The sequence below is a fragment of the Phyllobates terribilis genome, unplaced genomic scaffold (assembly GCF_046119375.1).
Source record: "Phyllobates terribilis strain yellow unplaced genomic scaffold, ASM4611937v1 Scaffold_4__5_contigs__length_816908805, whole genome shotgun sequence".
In the NCBI taxonomy this organism is placed as follows: domain Eukaryota; kingdom Metazoa; phylum Chordata; class Amphibia; order Anura; family Dendrobatidae; genus Phyllobates; species Phyllobates terribilis.
Genome location: NW_027362764.1, coordinates 811,925,333 through 811,945,914, shown reverse-complemented (window position 1 = coordinate 811,945,914; position 20,582 = coordinate 811,925,333). Strand labels below are relative to the sequence as shown.

General features: G+C 47.9%; 1 protein-coding gene across 4 annotated transcripts in view; it reads left to right on the top strand.

Moving 5' to 3' along the window:
* The window catches only part of LOC141266140 (uncharacterized), a 236,973-nt gene that overhangs the window by 120,070 nt on the left and 96,321 nt on the right, over nucleotides 1–20,582 (top strand). The window lies entirely within an intron of this gene.

Genomic DNA, 20,582 nt, shown 5'->3' with positions numbered 1-20,582 from the left:
TGGGTGAGGAGAGGAGACTGCTGGGAGATTATACAGTATACACTGGAGGATTCTGGGTGATGAGAGGAGACTGCTGGGAGATTATACAGTATACACTAGAGGATTCTGGGTGATGAGAGGAGACTGCTGGGAGATTATACAGTTTACACTGGAGGATCCTGGGTGATGAGAGGAGACTGCTGGGAGATTATACAGTGTACACTGGAGGATTCTGGGTGATGAGCGGAGAGGAGACTGCTGGGAGATTATACAGTATAGACTGGAGGATTCTGAGTGATGAGAGGAGACTGCTGGGAGATTATACAGTATACACTGGAGGATTCTGGGTGATGAGAGGAGACTGCTGGGAGATAATACAGTATACACTGGAGGATTCTGGGTGATGAGAGGAGACTGCTGGGAGATTATACAGTATACATTGGAGGATTCTGGGTGATGAGAGGAGACTGCTGGGAGATAATACAGTATACACTGAAGGATTCTGGGTGATGAGAGGAGACGGCTGGGAGATTATACAGTACACTGGAGGATTCTGGGTGATGAGAGGAGAGGGGACTGCTGGGAGATTTTACACTGGAGGATTCTGGGTGATGAGAGGAGACTGCTGGGAGATTATACAGTATACACTGAAGGATTCTGGGTGATGAGAGGAGACTGCTGGGAGAATGTACAGTATACACTGGAGGATTCTGGGTGATGAGCGGAGAGGAGACTGCTGGGAGATTATACAGTATACACTGGAGGATTCTGGGTGATGAGCGGAGAGGAGACTACTGGGAGATTATACAGTATAGCCTGGAGGATTCTGGGTGATGAGAGGAGACTGCTGGGAGATTATACAGTATACACTGGAGGATTCTGGGTGATGAGAGGAGACTGCTGGGAGATAATACAGTATACACTGGAGGATTCTGGGTGATGAGAGGAGACTGCTGGGAGATTATACAGTATACACTGGAGGATTCTGGGTGATGAGAGGAGACTGCTGGGAGATAATACAGTATACACTGAAGGATTCTGGGTGATGAGAGTAGACTGCTGGGAGATTATACAGTGTACACTGGAGGATTCTGGGTGATGAGCGGAGAGGAGACTGCTGGGAGATTATACAGTATAGACTGGAGGATTCTGGGTGATGAGAGGAGACTGCTGGGAGAATGTACAGTATACACTGGAGGATTCTGGGTGATGAGAGGAGACTGCTGGGAGATTATACATTATACACTGAAGGATTCTTGGTGATGAGAGGAGACTGCTGGGAGAATGTACATTATACACTGAAGGATTCTGGGTGATGAGAGGAGACTGCTGGGAGATTATACAGTATACACTGAAGGATTCTGGGTGATGAGAGGAGACTGCTGGGAGAATGTACAGTATACACTGAAGGATTCTGGGTGATGAGAGGAGACTGCTGGGAGATTATACAGTATACACTGGAAGATTCTGGGTGATGAGCGGAGAGGAGACTGCTGGGAGATTATACAGTATACACTGGAGGATTCTGGGTGATGAGCGGAGAGGAGACTGCTGGGAGATTATACAGTATATACGGGAGGATTCTGGGTGATGAGAGGAGACTGCTGGGAGATTATACAGTATACACTGGAGGATTCTGGGTGATGAGAGGAGACGGCTGGGAGATTATACAGTATACACTGGAGGATTCTGGGTGATGAGAGGAGAGGGGACTGCTGGGAGATTTTACACTGGAGGATTCTGGGTGATGAGAGGAGACTGCTGGGAGATTATACAGTATACACTGAAGGATTCTGGGTGATGAGAGGAGACTGCTGGGAGAATGTACAGTATACACTGGAGGATTCTGGGTGATGAGCGGAGAGGAGACTGCTGGGAGATTATACAGTATACACTGGAGGATTCTGGGTGATGAGCGGAGAGGAGACTACTGGGAGATTATACAGTATAGACTGGAGGATTCTGGGTGATGAGAGGAGACTGCTGGGAGATTATACAGTATACACTGGAGGATTCTGGGTGATGAGAGGAGACTGCTGGGAGATTATACAGTGTACACTGGAGGATTCTGGGTGATGAGCGGAGAGGAGACTGCTGGGAGATTATACAGTATAGACTGGAGGATTCTGGGTGATGAGAGGAGAGGAGACTGCTGGGAGATTATACAGTATACACTGGAGGATTCTGGGTGATGAGAGGAGACTCCTGGGAGATAATACAGTATAGACTGGAGGATTCTGGCTGATGAGAGGAGACTGCTGGAAGAATGTACAGTATACACTGGAGGATTCTGGGTGATGAGAGGTGACTTGGGAGATTATACATTATACACTGAAGGATTCTGGGTGATGAGCGGAGAGGAGACTGCTGGGAGATTATACAGTATATACGGGAGGATTCTGGGTGATGAGAGGAGACTGCTGGGAGATTATACAGTATACACTGGAGGATTCTGGGTGATGAGAGGAGACTGCTAGGGGATTATACAGTGTACACTGGAGGATTCTGGGTGATGAGCGGAGAGGAGACTGCTGGGAGATTATACAGTGTACACTGGAGGATTCTGGGTGATGAGCGGAGAGGAGACTGCTGGGAGATTATACAGTATAGACTGGAGGATTCTGGGTGATGAGAGGAGAGGAGACTGCTGGGAGCTTATACAGTATACACTGGAGGATTCTGGGTGATGAGAGGAGACTGCTGGGAGATAATACAGTATACATTGGAGTATTCTGGGTGATGAGAGGAGACTGCTGGGAGATTATACACTGGAGGATCCTGGGTGATGAGAGGAGACTGCTGGGAGATTATACACTGGAGGATCCTGGGTGATGAGAGGAGACTGCTGGAAGATTATACAGTATACACTGGAGGATTCTGGATGATGAGAGGAGACTGCTGGGAGATTATACAGTATACACTGAAGGATTCTGGGTGATGAGAGCAGACTGCTGGGAGATTATACAGTATACACTGGAGGATTCTGGGTTATGAGAGGAGACTGCTGGGAGATTATACAGTATACACTGGAGGATTCTGGGTGATGAGAGGAGACGGCTGGGAGATTATACAGTATACACTGAAGGATTCTGGGTGATGAGAGGAGACTGCTGGGAGATTATACACTGGAGGATTCTGGGTGATGAGAGTAGACTGCTGGGAGATTATACAATATACACTGGAGGATTCTGGGTGATGAGAGGAAAGGAGACTGCTGGGAGATTATACAGTATACACTGGAGGATTCTAGGTGATGAGAGGAGACTGTTGGGAGATTATACACTGGAGGATTCTAGGTGATGAGAGGAGACTGCTGGGAGATTATACACTGGAGGATCCTGGGTGATGAGAGGAGACTGCTGGAGATTATACAGTATACACTGGAGGGATTCTGGGTGATGAGAGGAGACTGCTGGAGATTATACAGTATACACTGGAGGATTCTGGGTGATGAGAGGAGACTGCTGGGAGATTATACAATATACACTGGAGGATTCTGGGTGATGAGAGGAAAGAAGACTGCTGGGAGATTATACAGTATACACTGGAGGATTCTAGGTGATGAGAGGAGACTGTTGGGAGATTATACACTGGAGGATTCTAGGTGATGAGAGGAGACTGCTGGGAGATTATACACTGGAGGATCCTGGGTGATGAGAGGAGACTGCTGGAGATTATACAGTATACACTGGAGGATTCTGGGTGATGAGAGGAGACTGCTGGGAGATTATACAGTGTACACTGGAGGATTCTGGGTGATGAGAGGAGACTGCTGGGAGATTATACAGTATACACTGGAGTATTCTGGGTGATGAGAGGAGACTGCTGGGAGATTATACATTATACACTGGAGGATTCTGGGTGATGAGAGGAGACTGCTGGGAGATTATACAGTATACACTGAAGGATTCTGGGTGATGAGAGGAGACTGCTGGGAGATTATACAGTATACACTGGAGGATACTGGGTGATGAGAGGAGACGGCTGGGAGATTATACAGTATACAGTGGAGGATTCTGGGTGATGAGAGGAGAGGGGACTGCTGGGAGATTTTACACTGGAGGATTCTGGGTGATGAGAGGAGACTGCTGGGAGATTATACAGTATACACTGAAGGATTCTGGGTGATGAGAGGAGACGGCTGGGAGATTATACAGTATACACTGGAGGATTCTGGGTGATGAGAGGAGAGGAGACTGCTGGGAGATTATACAGTGTACACTGGAGGATTCTGGGTGATGAGAGGAGACTGCTGGGAGATTATACAGTATACACTGGAGGATTCTGGGTGATGAGAGGAGACTGCTGGGAGGTTATACAGTATACACTGGAGGATTCTGGGAGGTTATACAGTATACACTGGAGGATTCTGGGGGATTATACAGTATACTCTGGAGGATTCTGGGTGATGAGAGGAGACTGCTGGGAGATTATACAGTATAGACTGGAGGATTCTGGGTGATGAGAGGAGACTGCTGGGAGATTATACAGTGTACACTGGAGGATTCTGGCTGATGAGAGGAGACGGCTGGGAGATTATACAGTATACACTGGAGGATTCTGGGTGATGAGAGGAGACTGCTGGGAGATTATACAGTATACACTGGAGGATTCTGGGTGATGAGAGTAGACTGCTGGGAGATTATACAGTTTACACTGGAGGATTCTGGTTGATGAGAGGAGACTGCTGGGAGATTATACAGTATACACTGGAGGATTCTGGGTGTTGAGAGGAGAGGAGACTGTTGGGAGATTATACAGTATACACTGGAGGATTCTGGGAGAGGAGAGGAGGCTGCTGGGAGATTACACAGTGTACACTGGAGGATTCTGGGTGATGAGAGGAGACGGCTGGGAGATTATACAGTATACACTGGAGGATTCTGGGTGATGAGAGGAGACTGCTGGTAGATTATACAGTATACACTGGAGGATTCTGGGTGATGAGAGGAGACTGCTGGGAGATCATACAGTGTACACTGGAGGATTCTGGGTGAGGAGAGGAGACTGCTGGGAGATTATACAGTGTACACTGGAGGATTCTGCGTGATGAGAGGAGACTGCTGGGAGATCATACAGTGTACACTGGAGGATTCTGGGTGAGGAGAGGAGACTGCTGGGAGATTATACATTATACACTGAAGGATTCTGGGTGAGGAGAGGAGACGGCTGGGAGATTATACAGTATACACTGGAGGATTCTGGGTGATGAGCTGAGAGGGGACTGCTGGGAGATTATACAGTGTACACTGGAGGATTCTGGCTGATGAGAGGAGACTGCTGGGAGATTATACAGTGTACACTGGAGGATTCTTGGTGATGAGAGGAGACTGCTGGGAGATTATACAGTGTACACTGGAGGATTCTGGCTGATGAGAGGAGACGGCTGGGAGATTATACAGTATAAACTGGAGGATTCTGGGTGATGAGAGGAGACTGCTGGGAGATTATACAGTATACACTGAAGGATTCTGGGTGATGAGAGGAGGCGGCTGGGAGATAATACAGTATACACTGGAGGATTCTGGGTGATGAGAGGAGATTGCTGGGAGATTATACAGTATACACTGGAGGATTCTGGGTGATGAGAGGAAAGGAGACTGCTGGGAGATTATACAGTATACACTGGAGGATTCTGGGTGATCAGCGGAGACTGCTGGGAGATTATACACTGGAGGATTCTGGGTGATGAGAGGAGACTGCTGGGAGATTATATAGTATACGCTGGAGGATTCTGGGTGAGGAGAGGAGACTGCTGGGAGATTATACAGTATACACTGGAGGATTCTGGGTGATGAGAGGAGACTGCTGGGAGATTATACAGTATACACTAGAGGATTCTGGGTGATGAGAGGAGACGGCTGGGAGATTATACAGTATACACTGGAGGATTCTGGGTGATGAGAGGAGAGGAGACTGCTGGGAGATTATACAGTGTACACTGGAGGATTCTGGGTGATGAGAGGAGACTGCTGGGAGATTATACAGTATACACTGGAGGATTCTGGGTGATGAGAGGAGACTGCTGGGAGGTTATACAGTATACACTGGAGGATTCTGGGAGGTTATACAGTATACACTGGAGGATTCTGGGGGATTATACAGTATACTCTGGAGGATTCTGGGTGATGAGAGGAGACTGCTGGGAGATTATACAGTATAGACTGGAGGATTCTGGGTGATGAGAGGAGACTGCTGGGAGATTATACAGTGTACACTGGAGGATTCTGGCTGATGAGAGGAGACGGCTGGGAGATTATACAGTATACACTGGAGGATTCTGGGTGATGAGAGGAGACTGCTGGGAGATTATACAGTATACACTGGAGGATTCTGGGTGATGAGAGTAGACTGCTGGGAGATTATACAGTTTACACTGGAGGATTCTGGTTGATGAGAGGAGACTGCTGGGAGATTATACAGTATACACTGGAGGATTCTGGGTGTTGAGAGGAGAGGAGACTGTTGGGAGATTATACAGTATACACTGGAGGATTCTGGGAGAGGAGAGGAGGCTGCTGGGAGATTACACAGTGTACACTGGAGGATTCTGGGTGATGAGAGGAGACGGCTGGGAGATTATACAGTATACACTGGAGGATTCTGGGTGATGAGAGGAGACTGCTGGTAGATTATACAGTATACACTGGAGGATTCTGGGTGATGAGAGGAGACTGCTGGGAGATCATACAGTGTACACTGGAGGATTCTGGGTGAGGAGAGGAGACTGCTGGGAGATTATACAGTGTACACTGGAGGATTCTGCGTGATGAGAGGAGACTGCTGGGAGATCATACAGTGTACACTGGAGGATTCTGGGTGAGGAGAGGAGACTGCTGGGAGATTATACATTATACACTGAAGGATTCTGGGTGAGGAGAGGAGACGGCTGGGAGATTATACAGTATACACTGGAGGATTCTGGGTGATGAGCGGAGAGGGGACTGCTGGGAGATTATACAGTGTACACTGGAGGATTCTGGCTGATGAGAGGAGACTGCTGGGAGATTATACAGTGTACACTGGAGGATTCTTGGTGATGAGAGGAGACTGCTGGGAGATTATACAGTGTACACTGGAGGATTCTGGCTGATGAGAGGAGACGGCTGGGAGATTATACAGTATAAACTGGAGGATTCTGGGTGATGAGAGGAGACTGCTGGGAGATTATACAGTATACACTGAAGGATTCTGGGTGATGAGAGGAGGCGGCTGGGAGATAATACAGTATACACTGGAGGATTCTGGGTGATGAGAGGAGATTGCTGGGAGATTATACAGTATACACTGGAGGATTCTGGGTGATGAGAGGAAAGGAGACTGCTGGGAGATTATACAGTATACACTGGAGGATTCTGGGTGATCAGCGGAGACTGCTGGGAGATTATACACTGGAGGATTCTGGGTGATGAGAGGAGACTGCTGGGAGATTATATAGTATACGCTGGAGGATTCTGGGTGAGGAGAGGAGACTGCTGGGAGATTATACAGTATACACTGGAGGATTCTGGGTGATGAGAGGAGACTGCTGGGAGATTATACAGTATACACTAGAGGATTCTGGGTGATGAGAGGAGACTGCTGGGAGATTATACAGTTTACACTGGAGGATCCTGGGTGATGAGAGGAGACTGCTGGGAGATTATACAGTGTACACTGGAGGATTCTGGGTGATGAGCGGAGAGGAGACTGCTGGGAGATTATACAGTGTACACTGGAGGATTCTGGGTGATGAGCGGAGAGGAGACTGCTGGGAGATTATACAGTATAGACTGGAGGATTCTGAGTGATGAGAGGAGACTGCTGGGAGATTATACAGTATACACTGGAGGATTCTGGGTGATGAGAGGAGACTGCTGGGAGATAATACAGTATACACTGGAGGATTCTGGGTGATGAGAGGAGACTGCTGGGAGATTATACAGTATACATTGGAGGATTCTGGGTGATGAGAGGAGACTGCTGGGAGATAATACAGTATACACTGAAGGATTCTGGGTGATGAGAGGAGACGGCTGGGAGATTATACAGTACACTGGAGGATTCTGGGTGATGAGAGGAGAGGGGACTGCTGGGAGATTTTACACTGGAGGATTCTGGGTGATGAGAGGAGACTGCTGGGAGATTATACAGTATACACTGAAGGATTCTGGGTGATGAGAGGAGACTGCTGGGAGAATGTACAGTATACACTGGAGGATTCTGGGTGATGAGCGGAGAGGAGACTGCTGGGAGATTATACAGTATACACTGGAGGATTCTGGGTGATGAGCGGAGAGGAGACTACTGGGAGATTATACAGTATAGACTGGAGGATTCTGGGTGATGAGAGGAGACTGCTGGGAGATTATACAGTATACACTGGAGGATTCTGGGTGATGAGAGGAGACTGCTGGGAGATAATACAGTATACACTGGAGGATTCTGGGTGATGAGAGGAGACTGCTGGGAGATTATACAGTATACACTGGAGGATTCTGGGTGATGAGAGGAGACTGCTGGGAGATAATACAGTATACACTGAAGGATTCTGGGTGATGAGAGGAGACGGCTGGGAGATTATATAGTATACACTGGAGGATTCTGGGTGATGAGAGGAGACTGCTGGGAGATTATACAGTATACACTGGAGGGATTCTGGGTGATGAGAGGAGACTGCTGGAGATTATACAGTATACACTGGAGGATTCTGGGTGATGAGAGGAGACTGCTGGGAGATTATACAATATACACTGGAGGATTCTGGGTGATGAGAGGAAAGGAGACTGCTGGGAGATTATACAGTATACACTGGAGGATTCTGGGTGATGAGAGGAGACTGCTGGGAGAATATACAGTATACACTGGAGGATTCTGGGTGATGAGAGTAGACTGCTGGGAGATTATACAGTGTACACTGGAGGATTCTGGGTGATGAGCGGAGAGGAGACTGCTGGGAGATTATACAGTATAGACTGGAGGATTCTGGGTGATGAGAGGAGACTGCTGGGAGAATGTACAGTATACACTGGAGGATTCTGGGTGATGAGAGGAGACTGCTGGGAGATTATACATTATACACTGAAGGATTCTTGGTGATGAGAGGAGACTGCTGGGAGAATGTACATTATACACTGAAGGATTCTGGGTGATGAGAGGAGACTGCTGGGAGATTATACAGTATACACTGAAGGATTCTGGGTGATGAGAGGAGACTGCTGGGAGAATGTACAGTATACACTGAAGGATTCTGGGTGATGAGAGGAGACTGCTGGGAGATTATACAGTATACACTGGAAGATTCTGGGTGATGAGCGGAGAGGAGACTGCTGGGAGATTATACAGTATACACTGGAGGATTCTGGGTGATGAGCGGAGAGGAGACTGCTGGGAGATTATACAGTATATACGGGAGGATTCTGGGTGATGAGAGGAGACTGCTGGGAGATTATACAGTATACACTGGAGGATTCTGGGTGATGAGAGGAGACGGCTGGGAGATTATACAGTATACACTGGAGGATTCTGGGTGATGAGAGGAGAGGGGACTGCTGGGAGATTTTACACTGGAGGATTCTGGGTGATGAGAGGAGACTGCTGGGAGAATGTACAGTATACACTGGAGGATTCTGGGTGATGAGCGGAGAGGAGACTGCTGGGAGATTATACAGTATACACTGGAGGATTCTGGGTGATGAGCGGAGAGGAGACTACTGGGAGATTATACAGTATAGACTGGAGGATTCTGGGTGATGAGAGGAGACTGCTGGGAGATTATACAGTATACACTGGAGGATTCTGGGTGATGAGAGGAGACTGCTGGGAGATTATACAGTTTACACTGGAGGATTCTGGGTGATGAGCGGAGAGGAGACTGCTGGGAGATTATACAGTATAGACTGGAGGATTCTGGGTGATGAGAGGAGAGGAGACTGCTGGGAGATTATACAGTATACACTGGAGGATTCTGGGTGATGAGAGGAGACTGCTGGGAGATAATACAGTATAGACTGGAGGATTCTGGCTGATGAGAGGAGACTGCTGGAAGAATGTACAGTATACACTGGAGGATTCTGGGTGATGAGAGGTGACTTGGGAGATTATACATTATACACTGAAGGATTCTGGGTGATGAGCGGAGAGGAGACTGCTGGGAGATTATACAGTATATACGGGAGGATTCTGGGTGATGAGAGGAGACTGCTGGGAGATTATACAGTATACACTGGAGGATTCTGGGTGATGAGAGGAGACTGCTAGGGGATTATACAGTGTACACTGGAGGATTCTGGGTGATGAGCGGAGAGGAGACTGCTGGGAGATTATACAGTGTACACTGGAGGATTCTGGGTGATGAGCGGAGAGGAGACTGCTGGGAGATTATACAGTATAGACTGGAGGATTCTGGGTGATGAGAGGAGAGGAGACTGCTGGGAGCTTATACAGTATACACTGGAGGATTCTGGGTGATGAGAGGAGACTGCTGGGAGATAATACAGTATACATTGGAGTATTCTGGGTGATGAGAGGAGACTGCTGGGAGATTATACACTGGAGGATCCTGGGTGATGAGAGGAGACTGCTGGGAGATTATACACTGGAGGATCCTGGGTGATGAGAGGAGACTGCTGGAAGATTATACAGTATACACTGGAGGATTCTGGATGATGAGAGGAGACTGCTGGGAGATTATACAGTATACACTGAAGGATTCTGGGTGATGAGAGCAGACTGCTGGGAGATTATACAGTATACACTGGAGGATTCTGGGTTATGAGAGGAGACTGCTGGGAGATTATACAGTATACACTGGAGGATTCTGGGTGATGAGAGGAGACGGCTGGGAGATTATACAGTATACACTGAAGGATTCTGGGTGATGAGAGGAGACTGCTGGGAGATTATACACTGGAGGATTCTGGGTGATGAGAGGAGACTGCTGGGAGATTATACAATATACACTGGAGGATTCTGGGTGATGAGAGGAAAGGAGACTGCTGGGAGATTATACAGTATACACTGGAGGATTCTAGGTGATGAGAGGAGACTGTTGGGAGATTATACACTGGAGGATTCTAGGTGATGAGAGGAGACTGCTGGGAGATTATACACTGGAGGATCCTGGGTGATGAGAGGAGACTGCTGGAGATTATACAGTATACACTGGAGGGATTCTGGGTGATGAGAGGAGACTGCTGGAGATTATACAGTATACACTGGAGGATTCTGGGTGATGAGAGGAGACTGCTGGGAGATTATACAATATACACTGGAGGATTCTGGGTGATGAGAGGAAAGAAGACTGCTGGGAGATTATACAGTATACACTGGAGGATTCTAGGTGATGAGAGGAGACTGTTGGGAGATTATACACTGGAGGATTCTAGGTGATGAGAGGAGACTGCTGGGAGATTATACACTGGAGGATCCTGGGTGATGAGAGGAGACTGCTGGAGATTATACAGTATACACTGGAGGATTCTGGGTGATGAGAGGAGACTGCTGGGAGATTATACAGTGTACACTGGAGGATTCTGGGTGATGAGAGGAGACTGCTGGGAGATTATACAGTATACACTGGAGTATTCTGGGTGATGAGAGGAGACTGCTGGGAGATTATACATTATACACTGGAGGATTCTGGGTGATGAGAGGAGACTGCTGGGAGATTATACAGTATACACTGAAGGATTCTGGGTGATGAGAGGAGACTGCTGGGAGATTATACAGTATACACTGGAGGATACTGGGTGATGAGAGGAGACGGCTGGGAGATTATACAGTATACAGTGGAGGATTCTGGGTGATGAGAGGAGAGGGGACTGCTGGGAGATTTTACACTGGAGGATTCTGGGTGATGAGAGGAGACTGCTGGGAGATTATACAGTATACACTGAAGGATTCTGGGTGATGAGAGGAGACGGCTGGGAGATTATACAGTATACACTGGAGGATTCTGGGTGATGAGAGGAGAGGAGACTGCTGGGAGATTATACAGTGTACACTGGAGGATTCTGGGTGATGAGAGGAGACTGCTGGGAGATTATACAGTATACACTGGAGGATTCTGGGTGATGAGAGGAGACTGCTGGGAGGTTATACAGTATACACTGGAGGATTCTGGGAGGTTATACAGTATACACTGGAGGATTCTGGGGGATTATACAGTATACTCTGGAGGATTCTGGGTGATGAGAGCAGACTGCTGGGAGATTATACAGTATAGACTGGAGGATTCTGGGTGATGAGAGGAGACTGCTGGGAGATTATACAGTATACACTGGAGGATTCTGGGTGATGAGAGGAGACTGCTGGGAGATTATACAGTATACACTGGAGGATTCTGGGTGATGAGAGTAGACTGCTGGGAGATTATACAGTTTACACTGGAGGATTCTGGTTGATGAGAGGAGACTGCTGGGAGATTATACAGTATACACTGGAGGATTCTGGGTGTTGAGAGGAGAGGAGACTGTTGGGAGATTATACAGTATACACTGGAGGATTCTGGGAGAGGAGAGGAGGCTGCTGGGAGATTACACAGTGTACACTGGAGGATTCTGGGTGATGAGAGGAGACGGCTGGGAGATTATACAGTATACACTGGAGGATTCTGGGTGATGAGAGGAGACTGCTGGTAGATTATACAGTATACACTGGAGGATTCTGGGTGATGAGAGGAGACTGCTGGGAGATTATACAGTGTACACTGGAGGATTCTGGGTGAGGAGAGGAGACTGCTGGGAGATTATACAGTGTACACTGGAGGATTCTGCGTGATGAGAGGAGACTGCTGGGAGATCATACAGTGTACACTGGAGGATTCTGGGTGAGGAGAGGAGACTGCTGGGAGATTATACATTATACACTGAAGGATTCTGGGTGATGAGAGGAGACGGCTGGGAGATTATACAGTATACACTGGAGGATTCTGGGTGATGAGCGGAGAGGGGACTGCTGGGAGATTATACAGTGTACACTGGAGGATTCTGGCTGATGAGAGGAGACTGCTGGGAGATTATACAGTGTACACTGGAGGATTCTTGGTGATGAGAGGAGACTGCTGGGAGATTATACAGTGTACACTGGAGGATTCTGGCTGATGAGAGGAGACGGCTGGGAGATTATACAGTATAAACTGGAGGATTCTGGGTGATGAGAGGAGACTGCTGGGAGATTATACAGTATACACTGAAGGATTCTGGGTGATGAGAGGAGACGGCTGGGAGATAATACAGTATACACTGGAGGATTCTGGGTGATGAGAGGAGATTGCTGGGAGATTATACAGTATACACTGGAGGATTCTGGGTGATGAGAGGAAAGGAGACTGCTGGGAGATTATACAGTATACACTGGAGGATTCTGGGTGATCAGCGGAGACTGCTGGGAGATTATACACTGGAGGATTCTGGGTGATGAGAGGAGACTGCTGGGAGATTATACAGTATACACTGGAGGATTCTGGGTGATGAGAGGAAAGGAGACTGCTGGGAGATTATACAGTATACACTGGAGGATTCTGGGTGATGAGAGGAGACTGCTGGGAGAATGTACAGTATACACTGAAGGATTCTGGGTGATGAGAGGAGACTGCTGGGAGATTATACAGTATACACTGGAGGATTCTGGGTGATGAGCGGAGAGGAGACTGCTGGGAGATTATACAGTATACACTGGAGGATTCTGGGTGATGAGCGGAGAGGAGACTGCTGGGAGATTATACAGTATATACGGGAGGATTCTGGGTGATGAGAGGAGACTGCTGGGAGATTATACAGTATACACTGGAGGATTCTGGGTGATGAGAGGAGAGAAGACTGCTGGGAGATTATACAGTATACACTGGAGGATTCTGGGTGATGAGAGGAGACTGCTGGGAGATTATACAGTGTACACTGTAGGATTCTGGGTGATGAGCGGAGAGGAGACTGCTGGGAGATTATACAGTATAGACTGGAGGATTCTGGGTGATGAGAGGAGACTGCTGGGAGAATGTACAGTATACACTGGAGGATTCTGGGTGATGAGAGGAGACTGCTGGGAGATTATACAGTGTACACTGGAGGATTCTGGGTGATGAGCGGAGAGGAGACTGCTGGGAGATTATACAGTATAGACTGGAGGATTCTGGGTGATGAAAGGAGACTGCTGGGAGAATGTACAGTATACACTGGAGGATTCTGGGTGATGAGAGGAGACTGCCGGGAGATTATACAGTATACACTGGAGGATTCTGGGTGATGAGAGGAGACTGCTGGGAGATTATACAGTATACACTAGAGGATTCTGGGTGATGAGAGGAGACTGCTGGGAGATTATACAGTTTACACTGGAGGATCCTGGGTGATGAGAGGAGACTGCTGGGAGATTATACAGTGTACACTGGAGGATTCTGGGTGATGAGCGGAGAGGAGACTGCTGGGAGATTATACAGTGTACACTGGAGGATTCTGGGTGATGAGCGGAGAGGAGACTGCTGGGAGATTATACAGTATACATTGGAGGATTCTGGGTGATGAGAGGAGACTGCTGGGAGATAATACAGTATACACTGAAGGATTCTGGGTGATGAGAGGAGACGGCTGGGAGATTATACAGTATACACTGGAGGATTCTGGGTGATGAGAGGAGAGGGGACTGCTGGGAGATTTTACACTGGAGGATTCTGGGTGATGAGAGGAGACTGCTGGGAGATTATACAGTATACACTGAAGGATTCTGGGTGATGAGAGGAGACTGCTGGGAGAATGTACAGTATACACTGGAGGATTCTGGGTGATGAGCGGAGAGGAGACTGCTGGGAGATTATACAGTATACACTGGAGGATTCTGGGTGATGAGCGGAGAGGAGACTACTGGGAGATTATACAGTATAGACTGGAGGATTCTGGGTGATGAGAGGAGACTGCTGGGAGATTATACAGTATACACTGGAGGATTCTGGGTGATGAGAGGAGACTGCTGGGAGATAATACAGTATACACTGGAGGATTCTGGGTGATGAGAGGAGACTGCTGGGAGATTATACAGTATACACTGGAGGATTCTGGGTGATGAGAGGAGACTGCTGGGAGATAATACAGTATACACGGAAGGATTCTGGGTGATGAGAGGAGACGGCTGGGAGATTATACAGTATTCACTGGAGGATTCTGGGTGATGAGAGGAGACTGCTGGGAGATTATACAGTATACACTGGAGGGATTCTGGGTGATAAGAGGAGACTGCTGGGAGATTATACAGTATACACTGGAGGATTCTGGGTGATGAGAGGAGACTGCTGGGAGATTATACAATATACACTGGAGGATTCTGGGTGATGAGAGGAAAGGAGACTGCTGGGAGATTATACAGTATACACTGGAGGATTCTGGGTAATGAGAGGAGACTGCTGGGAGAATATACAGTGTACACTGGAGGATTCTGGGTGATGAGAGTAGACTGCTGGGAGATTATACAGTGTACACTGGAGGATTCTGGGTGATGAGCGGAGAGGAGACTGCTGGGAGAATATACAGTATACACTGGAGGATTCTGGGTGATGAGAGGAGACTGCTGGGAGAATGTACAGTATACACTGAAGGATTCTGGGTGATGAGAGGAGACTGCTGGGAGAATATACAGTATACACTGGAGGATTCTGGGTGATGAGAGTAGACTGCTGGGAGATTATACAGTGTACACTGGAGGATTCTGGGTGATGAGCGGAGAGGAGACTGCTGGGAGAATATACAGTATACACTGGAGGATTCTGGGTGATGAGAGGAGACTGCTGGGAGAATGTACAGTATACACTGGAGGATTCTGGGTGATGAGAGGAGACTGCTGGGAGATTATACATTATACACTGAAGGATTCTTGGTGATGAGAGGAGACTGCTGGGAGATTATACAGTATACACTGAAGGATTCTGGGTGATGAGAGGAGACTGCTGGGAGAATGTACAGTATACACTGAAGGATTCTGGGTGATGAGAGGAGACTGCTGGGAGATTATACAGTATACACTGGAGGATTCTGGGTGATGAGCGGAGAGGAGACTGCTGGGAGATTATGCAGTATACACTGGAGGATTCTGGGTGATGAGCGGAGAGGAGACTGCTGGGAGATTATACAGTATATACGGGAGGATTCTGGGTGATGAGAGGAGACTGCTGGGAGATTATACAGTATACACTGGAGGATTCTGGGTGATGAGAGGAGACGGCTGGGAGATTATACAGTATACACTGGAGGATTCTGGGTGATGAGAGGAGAGGGTACTGCTGGGAGATTTTACACTGGAGGATTCTGGGTGATGAGAGGAGACTGCTGGGAGATTATACAGTATACACTGGAGGATTCTGGGTGATGAGAGGAGACTGCTGGGAGAATGTACAGTATACACTGGAGGATTCTGGGTGATGAGCGGAGAGGAGACTACTGGGAGATTATACAGTATAGACTGGAGGATTCTGGGTGATGAGAGGAGACTGCTGGGAGATTATACAGTATACACTGGAGGATTCTGGGTGATGAGAGGAGACTGCTGGGAGATTATACAGTGTACACTGGAGGATTCTGGGTGATGAGCGGAGAGGAGACTGCTGGGAGATTATACAGTATAGACTGGAGGATTCTGGGTGATGAGAGGAGAGGAGACTGCTGGGAGATTATACAGTATACACTGGAGGATTCTGGGTGATGAGAGGAGACTGCTGGAAGAATGTACAGTATACACTGGAGGATTCTGGGTGATGAGAGGTGACTGTTGGCAGATTATACATTATACACTGAAGGATTCTGGGTGATGAGAGGAGACTGCTGGGAGAATGTACAGTATACACTGAAGGATTCTGGGTGATGAGAGGAGACTGCTGGGAGATTATACAGTATACACTGGAGGATTCTGGGTGATGAGCGGAGAGGAGACTGCTGGGAGATTATACAGTATACACTGGAGGATTCTGGGTGATGAGCGGAGAGGAGACTGCTGGGAGATTATACAGTATATACGGGAGGATTCTGGGTGATGAGAGGAGACTGCTGGGAGATTATACAGTATACACTGGAGGATTCTGGGTGATGAGAGGAGACTGCTGGGAGATTATACAGTGTACACTGGAGGATTCTGGGTGATGAGCGGAGAGGAGACTGCTGGGAGATTATACAGTGTACACTGGAGGATTCTGGGTGATGAGCGGAGAGGAGACTGCTGGGAGATTATACAGTATAGACTGGAGGATTCTGGGTGATGAGAGGAGACTGCTGGGAGATTATACAGTATACATTGGAGGATTCTGGGTGATGAGAGGAGACTGCTGGGAGATAATACAGTATACACTGGAGGATTCTGGGTGATGAGAGGAGACTGCTGGGAGATTATACAGTATACACTGCAGGATTCTGGGTGATGAGAGGAGATTGCTGGGAGATAATACAGTATACACTGAAGGATTCTGGGTGATGAGAGGAGACGGCTGGGAGATTATACATTATACACTGGAGGATTCTGGGTGATGAGAGGAGAGGAGACTGCTGGGAGATTATACAGTATACACTGGAGGATTCGAGGAGAGGAGACTGCTGGGAGATTACACAGTGTACACTGGAGGATTCTGGCTGATGAGAGGAGACGGCTGGGAGATTATACAGTATACACTGAAGGATTCTGGGTGATGAGCGGATAGGAGACTGCTGGGAGATTATGCAGTATACACTGGAGGATTCTGGGTGATGAGAGGAGACTGCTGGGAGATTATACAGTATACACTGGAGGATTCTGGGTGATGAGAGGAGACTGCTGGGAGATTATACAGTATACACTGGAGGATTCTGGGTGATGAGAGGAGACTGCTGGAGATTATACAGTATACACTGGAGGATCCTGGGTGATGAGAGGAGACTGCTGGGAGATTATACAGTGTACACTGGAGAATTCTGGGTGAGGAGAGGAGACTGCTGGGAGATTATACAGTATACACTGGAGGATTCTGGGTGATGAGAGGAGACTGCTGGAGATTTTACAGTATACACTGGAGGATTCTGGGTGATGAGAGGAGACTGCTGGGAGATTATACAGTATACACTGGAGGATTCTGGGTGATGAGCGGAGAGGAGACTGCTGGGAGATTATACAGTATATACGGGAGGATTCTGGGTGATGAGAGGAGACTGCTGGGAGATTATACAGTATACACTGGAGGATTCTGGGTGATGAGAGGAGACTGCTGGGAGATTATACAGTGTACACTGGAGGATTCTGGGTAATGAGCGGAGAGGAGACTGCTGGGAGATTATACAGTATAGACTGGAAGATTCTGGGTGATGAGAGGAGAGGAGACTGCTGGGAGATTATACAGTATACACTGGAGGATTCTGGGTGATGAGAGGAGACTGCTGGGAGATTATACAGTGTACACTGGAGGATTCTGGGTGATGAGCGGAGAGGAGACTGCTGGGAGATTATACAGTATAGACTGGAGGATTCTGGGTGATGAGCGGAGAGGAGACTGCTGGGAGAATGTACAGTATACACTGGAGGATTCTGGGTGATGAGAGGAGACTGCTGGGAGATTATACAGTGTACACTGGAGTATTCTGGGTGATGAGCGGAGAGGAGACTGCTGGGAGATTATACAGTATAGACTGGAGGATTCTGGGTGATGAAAGGAGACTGCTGGGAGAATGTACAGTATACACTGGAGGATTCTGGGTGATGAGAGGAGACTGCTGGGAGATTATATAGTATACGCTAGAGGATTCTGGGTGAGGAGAGGAGACTGCTGGGAGATTATACAGTATACACTGGAGGATTCTGGGTGATGAGAGGAGACTGCTGGGAGATTATACAGTATACACTAGAGGATTCTGGGTGATGAGAGGAGACTGCTGGGAGATTATACAGTTTACACTGGAGGATCCTGGGTGATGAGAGGAGACTGCTGGGAGATTATACAGTGTACACTGGAGGATTCTGGGTGATGAGCGGAGAGGAGACTGCTGGGAGATTATACAGTGTACACTGGAGGATTCTGGGTGATGAGCGGAGAGGAGACTGCTGGGAGATTATACAGTATAGACTGGAGGATTCTGGGTGATGAGAGGAGACTGCTGGGAGATAATACAGTATACACTGGAGGATTCTGGGTGATGAGAGGAGACTGCTGGGAGATTATACAGTATACATTGGAGGATTCTGGGTGATGAGAGGAGACTGCTGGGAGATAATACAGTATACACTGAAGGATTCTGGGTGATGAGAGGAGACGGCTGGGAGATTATACAGTATACACTGGAGGATTCTGGCTGATGAGAGGAGAGGGGACTGCTGGGAGATTTTACACTGGAGGATTCTGGGTGATGAGAGGAGACTGCTGGGAGATTATACAGTATACACTGAAGGATTCTGGGTGATGAGAGGAGACTGCTGGGAGAATGTACAGTATACACTGGAGGATTCTGGGTGATGAGCGGAGAGGAGACTGCTGGGAGATTATACAGTATACACTGGAGGATTCTGGGTGATGAGCGGAGAGGAGACTACTGGGAGATTATACAGTATAGACTGGAGGATTCTGGGTGATGAGAGGAGACTGCTGGGAGATTATACAGTATACACTGGAGGATTCTGGGTGATGAGAGGAGACTGCGGGGAGATAATACAGTATACACTGGAGGATTCTGGGTGATGAGAGGAGACTGCTGGGAGATTATACAGTATACACTGGAGGATTCTGGGTGATGAGAGGAGACTGCTGGGAGATAATACAGTATACACTGAAGGATTCTGGGTGATGAGAGGAGACGGCTGGGAGATTATACAGTATACACTGGAGGATTCTGGGTGATGAGAGGAGACTGCTGGGAGATTATACAGTATACACTGGAGGGATTCTGGGTGATGAGAGGAGACTGCTGGAGATTATACAGTATACACTGGAGGATTCTGGGTGATGAGAGGAGACTGCTGGGAGATTATACAATATACACTGGAGGATTCTGGGTGATGAGAGGAAAGGAGACTGCTGGGAGATTATACAGTATACACTGGAGGATTCTGGGTGATGAGAGGAGACTGCTGGGAGAATATACAGTATACACTGGAGGATTCTGGGTGATGAGAGTAGACTGCTGGGAGATTATACAGTGTACACTGGAGGATTCTGGGTGATGAGCGGAGAGGAGACTGCTGGGAGATTATACAGTATAGACTGGAGGATTCTGGGTGATGAGAGGAGACTGCTGGGAGATTATACAGTGTACACTGGAGGATTCTGGGTGATGAGCGGAGAGGAGACTGCTGGGAGATTATACAGTATAGACTGGAGGATTCTGGGTGATGAGAGGAGACTGCTGGGAGATTATACAGTATACACTGGAGGATTCTGGGTGATGAGAGGAGACTGCTGGGAGATAATACAGTATACACTGGAGGATTCTGGGTGATGAGAGGAGACTGCTGGGAGATTATACAGTATACACTGGAGGATTCTGGGTGATGAGAGGAGACTGCTGGGAGATAATACAGTATACACTGAAGGATTCTGGGTGATGAGAGGAGACGGCTGGGAGATTATACAGTATACACTGGAGGATTCTGGGTGATGAGAGGAGACTGCTGGGAGATTATACAGTATACAC